This window comes from Ursus maritimus, unplaced genomic scaffold (assembly GCF_017311325.1).
Source record: "Ursus maritimus isolate PB19 unplaced genomic scaffold, ASM1731132v1 scaffold_32, whole genome shotgun sequence".
In the NCBI taxonomy this organism is placed as follows: Eukaryota; Metazoa; Chordata; class Mammalia; order Carnivora; family Ursidae; genus Ursus; species Ursus maritimus.
The window spans coordinates 21,364,300-21,372,800 of NW_024425786.1; positions in this window are offsets into that span (position 1 = coordinate 21,364,300).

The window sequence follows — 8,501 nt, forward strand, 5'->3', positions numbered from 1 at the left end:
CCCCCCCAAAGAATTGCTCTTTAAGGGGAACCTCCTTGAAGAAACTATCAATTTTGCTGCTTTGTCCAGTTTTTCCTCTGCGTGTACTCTTGTTTTCCCATCTATTCAGCCTGTATTTTGTGAGCCCCTGTGGGGTGCAATTGTTACGCACTGGGAAAGGTAAATGAGTTAAGATTCTTGTCCTCTCAGAATTCACTTTTAGGATTACACTGTAATACTGTTTGGAGTTGTGGGAGATACAGGGTGCTCCAAGAGGAGAAGAGGGGCATCTACTCAGAAGATTGCCCTTTCTGTATTGGATTTCCCTTCTTTCTTTTTTCTTACTCGGTGGAAACCCCATGAGCCCCTTGCCTCTTCTTCATCTTGCTTCGCTGCTGGCACCTCTCACCCCGAGGCACTGTGCTCTGGGATGTTTGGCAAGTCCGGGAACTGCTCCGCACACATTTCCTCGTTGAAAAGAGGAAGCTAGCTAGTTGTATGATTTTTGCAGGGATTTAAATTCATTTTAACTACTAGTGCTTTTCTGATGAAAGAAAATAAACCGGTTCAGATAGTTACATATATAGCATAAAGACGTGTGTATCTTGGTATAGCGCTTTGCTATTTACCCTTCTAAACTTTAAAAAAAATCTTGCTTTATGACATATAAAAACTCTATATATGTAGCATGTGTGTATTCCTAAATATATAGAATCCTCATAATTTTAAATTATTTTACAAAAATGGAATACTACCAGACCATCTGCAGTGTCCTTTGTTCCCACCCCCCATCACAGCTCCATGAATTTTCCGTTTTGGTCTGCTAAAGGAGGACACAGGTCTTCTATGACAATCTAATATGAATGGCCTTCTGGCATCCTTGGGTGAGCAGCACCCCAAGGGCCTACATCTCTGTCATCAAAAGCAACTTGGCAGAAGCCTGTCCTAAACTTGTTCCTCTGGAATCCAAACGTTTCCAGATTTCTTCTTCCCCAAAGCCTTTCAACTTGAAGAGTTAGGCACTCCATTTTTAGACAAATGGTGTTCCAAATCAAGGGAAGTCTGTGGCATGATCTGATCAGGTGGGTGAAGAGTAAGCCAGCCAGGGCTGAATAGGGAGGATAGCGTGGGGAGGGCTGCTATATGCCAGGCAGAGTTCTAGGCACTTGGTGGGGGGGGGGGGCAGCAAAAAACGAAAATCTCCTGCCTTCAATGGGACTTTAGTTCTGGTGGAGAGACAAATTTGTCAGGTGATGAGTGCTTTAGAGAAAGTAACACAAGATAAGCGTCTGAGGCTGGAAGAGCATGCCAGCAGAAGTCCAGGGAAGTGAGAGGGAAAAACAAATTGGGTAAGACTTGGAGAAGAAAGCACCCACTTTTGAGAAAATGTATTCACTTTGCATTTTATCTCACCATGCCTCCCATTCCACAGTTGACCGTAATCCCCCTCCTACCTTGTTTTTTTTTTTTTTTAAGATTTTATTTATTTATTTGAGAGAGAGAGAGAGAGACAGCCAGCCAGAGAGGGAACACAAGCAAGGGGAGTGGGAGAGGAAGAAGCAGGCTCCCAGCAGAGGAGCCTGACGTGGGACTCGATCCCATAACGCCGGGATCGTGCCCTGAGCCGAAGGCAGACGCTTAATGACTGAGCCACCCAGGCCCCCCCCTCCCACCTTGTACTCACCATCAACTCCCTTGCCCCTTTCTCTCACTTCATCGATTTTAACTGACAAACCACAATCCGGGGTACATACAACTCTTCACTACCTGTGCCATTCAAAGTGGTTGGAGAGAAACATGCAACTAGGGAGGGAGTGGGAGAAGCAGGCCCCAAGTGGAGCAGGGAGCGTGATGTGGGGCTCCATCCCAGGACCCTGGGATCATGACCTGAGCCGAAGGCAGCCGCTCAACCGACTGAGCCACCCAGGTGCCCCAAGGGTCCTAGTTTAAATTCATGATCTTCAGTCTCAGGAGGGGAATCATGAATATTTTCCCCTCTGTTCACTTTCCTACTCATGAGATTAATCATTTCATACCTTCTCCTTTTCCTGAGACCTCCAGCACCTCAGCTCCCACATTTACTCTCAGTTAAGACTTTACTTCCTACTTGACTGAGGAAGATGAAGCAATCAGAATGAAACATCACAGACCCCCTATATCTACTCACACATCATTGTAGATCCGTGTTCCTTGAAGCCTGGTCTCCGGGCCAGCAGCATCAGCACCATCGGGAGCTTGTCAAAAAGGCTAATGATTGGGCCCCACCTCAGACCTACTGAATCCCAAGTTCAGGGGGTGGGGCCCAGCAAGCTGTGCTTTAATCCGTGCTCCAGGCGATTCTGATGAACCTTCTAGTTTGAGAACCAGTGCCCTTGGCTACCCATGTTTCTGTCTAGAAAATCCCCCCAGCTGTGCACCGGACCTTTGTCTCTCATCAACAACATGGCGCCATCAAATCTCCCCTCTTTCATATCCCAGTTTTACCTCTCTATCGGATCATTCCTGTCAGCATACAAACATGCTGCTGTTTCTCCTGTTTCTTCCGCCGGTTACCGTCCATTTCTCTATTCTTTGCAGTAAAACCCCAAAGAGGAGGTGTCACTCACTGGCTCCATTTCCGTTTCCATTCTCTCTAATCCACACCCATCAGGCTTTCATCCTCTTCATCCCAGTGAGCTGTTCTTGTCAAGGTCATGAGTGACCTCACGTTGTTAAATTTCCGTTCTCATGGCCTCACGACCTATAAACAGCACGTGGCCTTGTTTCCTCCTTGATACACTTTCTTCACTTGGATTCTAGCACAGCGTACCTCCTCTGATTTTCCTCCTGTTTCACTGGGTGCTCCTACTTAGTCTCCTTGACTGGTTCCTCTTCTGCTTTTTTCCTTTCCATACCAGAGCAACCCAGGGCTCAGTCCTTGACCCTCTGCACTCACTCGATTTCATCCAGTCCGGTGGCCCTCAACATCATCCATGTGCCCACAACTCCCAACTAGAACCAGTTCAAATGTGTCTCCTGAACTCTGGTATATTCCATCGCCAGCTCAGCCTCTCCACTGGATGTCTCACCAGCAGTTCAAACCCAACACTTCCAAACCCAAACCCCTTCCTTCCTCATCTGCCTCATCTCCTTTAGTAACAAATTTGTCTCTTCCATTTCTCAGACCGAATCCTGGGAGTAATGTTTGACTCCCTTTCTCACATCCTATGTCATATTTGTCAGCAAGTCTTATTGGTTGACCACTTCTTGCCACATCTACAGATCAAGTCGCTATCCTCTCTCACCTTGATTGCCGCAGTTTTGAAGTGGGTCTCACTTCCACTTTTGCTTTCCACAGTCTTCCACACAGCAGCACAGAACTCCTGTGAGCATGTACGCCAGATCATCCCACTTCTCAGCTTACACCCTCTCGTGGCTCCCATGTCGCTCAGAGTAAAGGCCAGAGCCTTCCGTGGCTCACAAAGCCTATGCCATCTGACCTCCATTCCCACATTCATCTCGCTGTTCTCCGGGCTTACATCTGCACTCTTCTCATCTGTTCCACCCACCTTGGCCAAGACCCTTTAAACATGCTAGGTTCCTGTCAGAGGGGCTTTGCCCAGCCGTGTCTTCCATCTGGAACACCTTTCGTCATACATCTGCAAGGCCCACTCACTCCTTACCTCCTTCAGGTTTTTCAGCAGGGTTGTCTTATCAGTGAGGTCTCTCCTGACTACTCTTTTTACATTTGCTACCCCTGTCTCCCACACTGCCTGTCTCCCTTGCTCCAGGCTTACAGTAAGCAGCGGTGGGCCTGAAATTACACCCACCCCAGATCTGTCTTTTTGCCATTCTGAGGTGGGGAGTCAAGAAAGCTAATAGGGAGGAAGGAAGGAAGGAAGGAAGGAAGGAAGGAAGGAAGGAAAGAAGGAAAAGAAGGCAAGCTAATAAAAAATTGTCAGGCAGTTTTAAAAATTGAATGTATCAGTAATTTCTGGTTAACAGAATTTTAAAGATACAATTTCTATTCTTAAATTCCAACTCCTGCTTTCCTAGAGTGATAGAGCATTGACCCGGGAGCCAGAAACCTTGGAATCTCGGCCTGGACCTGTCACGAAGGAGCTCTGTGATGTGTGGCGAGCCAGACATTAGGCTTGGTCAGCTTGGGAAAGGAAGGAGCTGGGCCCAGCGACTTAGGAGGCTCTCCCACCCACCTCGCATCCCAGGAACGCTACGCCAAGATAAGCCCAGTGCTGTCGGTGTTTCTCAGGCCAGTCCGGCCACCGCCCTCTCCACGCTCTTGCTCTCCCCTGCCCGGGCTACCCCCTCACCTCCTTACTGATCAACGTTCGCTCTTGCCCTCGAATCCACCTTTCACATCGCTGCCCACATGAAGCGTTTTCACAAATATAAATGCCCATTTCTCTCTTGAGCTCCACTGGCTTCCTGTTGCACTTGGAACCCCCCCACCCCCCGCCCCTGCTCCTTACTCTGGCTTTGAGCGCCCCCCTCCCCGGTCTGCGCTTCCTCTGCGCTTCCTCTGGAAACCGTGGTTTCCAGCCACTCCAATAACCAAGCTCACTCCTGCCTTAACGGTCTTCTGTTTTGGGTGCACATTCTTCCTCCTCCCTCATGTTCCCCTGGTGGATTCCCTCTTAATATTCAGCTGCAATGTCATTTCCTAAGTGGGAACTTCCGTTCCTGACCATCTTGTCTAAAGCCGGATCTCCCCTGTTACTTTAAAATTCAGCTCGCTACTTATTTTCTGTTTGCATCTTAACATTCATCACAATGTAACATTATTTTCAGTAATGCCATACTCGCACAGTGGGATGCCATCCCAATGTAAAAAAGATAGAAACCTATGTATTGATATAGAATGATGTCTTAAGATAAATTGTTAAGTGAAAAAAACCCAAGCAGTGCAGAGCGTGTAGAACACCACCGTCTGTGTAATAAGGGCAGGGGGAGAAGATACTTGCATCTGTTGTCTCTGATGGGTGCAAAAGAAACTGGTGACATTGCTTGCCCCTATGGAGGGGACTAGGTAGGCTAGGGAAGGAGTGGGGGGCTCTTCACTGCATCTTTTTGTATTTTGAATCAAGCAAAGTACTACCTATTAAAAATAAGTAAATATTTAAAAGTTGTGTCCTTGCTCTGTTTCCTCTCTCCCTGAGGAGAATATAAAGGTCATGAGAGTGTATAACATGACCTTTCGTGTTCACTATTTTGTCCTCGGCACTTAAAGCCATGCCTGGCACCTGCTAGTCCTCAGTAAGTATTTACAGATGAATGAATGAATGAATGAAGGTCTCTCCCAGCTCTAACGTTGTGGTTCCAATCTTAGGGCTTCGAGAATTTGTGACATGGACTCCAGGACCCAGCCATTCAGAGGCACCGAGAGAGACACTGGTTTGTTCTGTGGTGGGTGTACTGTGCTTCTTCATTGTGATCAATAAGCTTAAAAAAAAAAAGTGACCAGGAGTGTGTGGAGGGTGGGATGTGGAGGACCGGCCTGGCACAGATGTGCTTCCAAGGGAGAGCCCGGGTAGCCGCAAGAGGGCAATGTCCTGCTCAGAGCACGCCCCAGTCATGGCCTCTGGGGTTGGCAGCCTCAGGGACAGGCGAATAGGCCGTTTCCTGCCACCTCAACACTTTCAGGATCACAGCTCCTAGCACACTCCAGTTATGAGACTGTCTTCTGCACTGGATTCTCAACTCCCTGAGCTCAGGAACTGACTTTGTCTTGCTCGCCAGTATACTCAGAGCCTGGCATAGAATGAACAAAAGAATGAATGAATGAAAGAATACAAGTTTAATGAGAGGACTTCGAGAACAAGGAGAGAAAGCCTGGAATCAGAAGCACTCATACGTCACGTAGCCAGCAGGTGGCACTAAAGGAGCGTTTTTTTTAATCAAGCTCCTCCTAAGCCTTTCCTTCCCTCCTCCCTCCCTCCCTCCCTTCCTTCCTCTCTTTCTCTTCCTTCCTTCTTCTTTCTTCCCTCCTTCCCTCTCTCCCTCCCTTCCTTCCCTCCTTCCTTCCTTCCTTTCTCCTCTCTCCCTTCCTTCCTTCCCTCTTCCCTCCCTTCCTTCCTCTCTCTCTTCTTTCCTTCCTTTTTCTTTCTTCCCTCTCTCCCTCTCTCCCTCCCTTCCTTCCCTCCTTCCTTCATTCCTTTCTCCTCTCTCCCTTCCTTCCTTCCCTCCCTCCCTTCTTCCTTCCTCCCATCCTCCCTCCCTCCCTCCCTTCCTTTCCCTCCCTCACTCCCTCCCTTCCTTCCTCTCTCTCTCTTCCTTCCTTCCTTTTTCTTTCTTCCCTCCCTCCCTCTCTCCCTTCCTTCTTCCCTCCCTCCCTTCCTCCCTCCCTCCCTTCCTTTCTCCCTCTCTTCCTTTCCCTCCCTCCCTCCCTCCCTTCCCTCCTTTCCCTTCCTCCTTCCCTTCCTTCCTTTCCCTCCCCTCCTTCTTCCCTCCCTCCTTTCTTTCTTTCTCTCTCTCTCTTTTTAAAATTTTTAAATTTATTTGAGAGAGAGAGAGAGCACGAGCAGGGAGGGGCAGAGGGAGAAGGAGAGAGAGAATCCCAAGCAGGCTCCACCCTTAGTGCAGAGCCTGACATGAAGCTCTATCTCAGGACCCAGAGATCGCCACCCTAGTCAAAACCAAGAGCTGGACGCTTAACTGACTGAGCCACCAGGGGCCCTAGCCTGAGCCTTTCTGTGTGAAACATGCAGCCGTGTTTTGACCAAGGGAAGGGTAGCTGAGTTTTGACAAATTTACTAAGAGCTCCGGTAGGCGCCAGGGACTATAAGAAGAGGCACAGCTGGAACAAGGAGCCTGAAGCCCCACACAGAAATCAACACTACATAGGAAGACATAGTCTGACCCTCAGGAGCCTTGAGATGGACGTTTTAAATTGGTTTGAGGCATTTGAGGAAGTGACATCTGAACTGGGCCTTGAAAGTGAGGAGTATTGGGGCACCCGAATGGCTCAGTCAGTTAAGTGTCCCATTCCTGCTTTCAGCTCAGGCCATGATCTCAGGGTCCTATGATCGAGCCCTGTGTCTGTGCTCAGTGCAGAGTCTGCTGGAGATTCTCTGCCTCCGCCCCTCCCTCTGCCCCTCATCCCTCACCCCACTCGCGTGCACTCTCTCAAAATAAATACATAACATAGTTTTTAAAAAGTGAGGAGGATTTATGCAGTTGGAGGACATTCTAAGTGGAGGGGATAGACTCATGGGAAATTGGGAGAATGGCGAATTGACAAGGAAGGCTGGGTTTTCGCAGTTTGCTGGGAGATAAAAGGGTAAAGAAAAAATTCTGCTCTGAGAGTTTACATTTTTTTAATGTTTATTTTTTTATTTCTATTTTTTAGAAGATTTTTATTTATTTATTCGAGAGAGGGAGGGAGAGAGAGAGCATAAGAGGGGGGAGGGTCAGAGGGAGAAGCAGACTCCCTGCTGAGCAGGGAGCCCGATGCAGGACTCGGTCCCAGGACCCTTGGATCATGACCAGAGCCAAGTGAGCCACCCAGGCGCCCCTACGTTTTGTTTCTGTTTTTTTGTTTGTTTGTTTAAGTAAACTCTTCTCCCAACATGGCGCTCAAACTCTCGGCCTGAAACCGAGTCACATGTTCTACTGACTGAACCAGCCAGGGGTCCCAAGAGTTTACATTTTTGGCTAAAGAATGAAAGGCTTCTGAGATTAACTAATGCAACGCATACAGTAGGGGCTCAAGAAATAGTCAACAGATTGAGATTTATGTGTCAGGTAAATAGTAGAGGCTCAATAAACATGCTGAATGAATGAATCATGGAACTTCGGGTGGTTTCTTTGCTGAATCACCTGTCCTTGCTGATGCTCTAAGAAATCCCGACACCAAGGGGGATGGGGTACAATAGCCTGTGGCTCCCTGGCATCCTGTCCCTCTAACATAGTCGCCTTCTTTCGGATGAGATAACAGTAATCATCAGTTATATTTTTATAGCTGATATTATCCATCACCTCCGTGTTGCTAAATCTGCTGGATACATTTCCGTCCTCATTTTTACTTAATCCAGAGGACTGCTGCTTTCTCCAGACACTCTCCCTCCTACCTGTGTGACCCGTGCTCTCCTGTCTGCCACCTGCCTCGCTCCTCTTCTTGGTTTCATCCGCCAGCTTCTCTGGCTCCTCTCTGTAGCCATTAAAGGTTGAGTTCTGGGCCCTAGCCTCCTCTGCTTTATCCTCTCCCTGGATGAGCTCATTCTTCCCGAGGTTTCAATTACCATCTAGATGTCAGCAGTCCTCAGAGTTCTCTCTGGAGCCCTCTCTCGGAGCATCTGCCCACACATCCAACAGCCAACTTGACTTTTTCACTTGGGTGTTTCTTAGGCATCTTAATGTCGACATGCATAAAAACCCCTCATCTTCCCCACCTGCTCCCGCTCCGGGTCCCTCTCATGGCACACGGCCCGCATCATGCAGCCCATGCCTGCATCCAGAAGCCCGTGTGAGTCATCCTCGCCTCAAGCCTTGATCCTCCCACCCCCTCAGTACCTCCTGAGACCTTC